Here is a 2,679-nt window from a genome sequence, read left to right on the forward strand (position 1 = left end):
TTGGTGTGCTCTGAGGTGCGCACCCGGGAGCGCTACGAAGTGTGCTCCAAGGTGCGGCGTGCACGTTGTCGGAGCCCGGTTTGCCCCGGGTGCGCACCTCGCCTGCACCTTGGCCGGGGTGGGCACCTTGGCTGGGTTTGCCCAGGGTGCGCTCCGAAGCGGGGTTACTGGAGCGCCCCCTCTTTTTTTGTCAGAGCGTTTGGTGGGGTTTCTCGCATTGGCTCTTCCCAGGCCCGGTTGTTGGGTGCGCTCCCACCCTGGCGCGCGCGAAGTTGGAAGTTGGGTTAATTGCCCGGGCGCGCACCTTCGCCAGGGTGGGCACCTTGGTGCGCACACCTTGGCTGGGCTGCGCACCAGGGCGGGCTCAAGATGGCACCAGCATTCCCTTTTTCTCACTATCTTTCAAAACGGAAATTTTAAAATCTCGTTTTTTTTTTGCCTTTTATGGAAATTAGTGAAGGCATCGCATCAAAGGTGCGCACCTCGCTGCCCACCTTGGTGTGCTCCGAGGTGCCCACCACGGTGCGCAACGCCGGTGCGAACCCGGGAGCGCCCCGATGTGTGCTCCAAGGTGCGGCGTGCACGAAGTCGGACCCCGGTTTGCCCCGGGTGCGCACCTCGCGTGCACCTTGGTGCGCACACCTTGGCTGGGTTGCGCGGCCTGGTGGGCACCATGGTGCGCACCAAGGAGCGCTCCGAAGTGTGCTCCAAGGTGCGGCGTGCACGAAGTCGGAGCCCGGTTTGCCCCGGGTACGCACCTCGCGTGCACCTTCGCCGGGGTGGGCACCTCGGCTGGGTTGCGCGCCCTGGTGCGCACCAAGGAGCGCTCCGAAGTGTGCTCCAAGGTGCGGCGTGCACGAAGTCGGAGCCCGGTTTGCCCCGGGTGCGCACCTTCGCCGCGGTGCGCACCATGGCGTGCACGAAGTCGGAGCCCGGTTTGCCCCGGGTGCGCACCTCGCGTGCACCTTCGGCGGGGTTGCGCGCCCTGGTGGGCACCATGGTGCGCACCAAGGAGCGCTCCGAAGTGTGCTCCAAGGTGCGGCGTGCACGAAGTCGGAGCCCGGTTTGCCCCGGGTGCGCACCTCGCGTGCACCTTCGGCGGGGTTGCGCGCCCTGGTGGGCACCATGGTGCGCACCAAGGAGCGCTCCGAAGTGTGCTCCAAGGTGCGGCGTGCACGAAGTCGGAGCCCGGTTTGCCCCGGGTGCGCACCTCGCGTGCACCTTCGCCGCGGTGGGCACCATGGCGTGCACGAAGTCGGAGCCCGGTTTGCCCCGGGTGCGCACCTCGCGTGCACCTTCGCCGGGGTGGGCACCTCGGCTGGGTTGCGCGCCCTGGTGCGCACCAAGGAGCGCTCCGAAGTGTGCTCCAAGGTGCGGCGTGCACGAAGTCGAAGCCCGGTTTGCCCCGGGTGCGCACCTCGCGTGCACCTTCGCCAGGGTGGGCACCTCGGTGCGCACACCTTCTCAATGTTTTCTTGCCTTTTCTGGAAATTGGTGAAGGCAGCGCATCAAAGGTGCGCACCTCGGTGTGCTCCGAGGTGCGAACCCGAGAGCGCTCCGAGGTGCCCACGAAGTCGAAAGTCGGGTTAATTGCATTGTTTTCCCCGGGTGCGCTCCGAGGTGCGCAACATCGGCGCGCACCAAGGAGGGCTCCGAAGTGTGCTCCAAGGTGCGCACGATGGCGTGCACCTCTGGTGCGCACGATTCGGAGCTCGGTTTGACCGGGGTGCGCACACCTTGGCTGGGTTGCGCACCTTTTGTGCGCTCCAAGGTGCGCACGAAGTCGGAGCTCGGTTTGCCCCGGGTGCGCACCTTCGCCAGGGTGCGCACCTTGATGCGCACGCCTTGGCTGGGCTGCGCACCTTGGTGGGCGCCATGGTGCGCACCTTTCGTGCGCTCCAAGGTGCGCACGAAGTCGGAGCTCGGTTTGCCCCGGGTGCGCACCTTGGTGGGCGCCATGGTGCACTCCGAGGTGCCCAAGATTGGTGCGCACCAAGGAGCGCTCCGAAGTGCGCTCCAAGGTGCGCGCGAAGTCGAAAGTTGGGTTAATTGTCCGGTTTGCCTCGGGTGCGCACCTTGCGTGCACCTTCGCCAGGGTGGGCGCCTTGGTGCGCACACCTTGGCTGGGCTGCGCACACCTTGGCACCCGCGTTTCCTTCATTTTAAATTTTTTTTTTTTACAATCTCTCAAGTGGGAAATTCTATAATCTCAACTTTTTTTGCCTTTTCAGGAAACTTTTGAATGGAGCGCATCATTGGTGCGCTCCGAAGTGTGCTCCAAAGCTCTCTCCAGCTGCGTGCACCTGCCCCGGCCGCGCACCCGGCCCCGCCCAGCTTCGCTCACCTGTCCCGGGCGTCTGGTGCGGAACCTTAGAGTAAGAAACATCACCGTGCACCTTGGCCAACGTGCGCGACTCGACCGAGCGCGCACTGGCCGAGGTGCACACCGATTTCACCTGGGTGCGCGCGCAGCACCTCGGGCGCACCGGGGTGCGCGCACAACGCCCGGGTTGCACCGTGGCCTGTGTGCTCGGGGCGCCTCGGGTGCGCGCTCGGTGTCGCCCCCGCGCGCGCGGTAGTGCGGGCAGCGCACCCCGGCCCGGCCCGGCCCCGACGAGAACGCAAACGGGCAAAAGGTTTATTCAAATAGCATTGCGATGCCCGGCGAAAAACTAAAAA

The sequence above is a fragment of the Cryptomeria japonica genome, unplaced genomic scaffold, assembly GCF_030272615.1.
Source record: "Cryptomeria japonica unplaced genomic scaffold, Sugi_1.0 HiC_scaffold_74, whole genome shotgun sequence".
Taxonomy (NCBI): domain Eukaryota; kingdom Viridiplantae; phylum Streptophyta; class Pinopsida; order Cupressales; family Cupressaceae; genus Cryptomeria; species Cryptomeria japonica.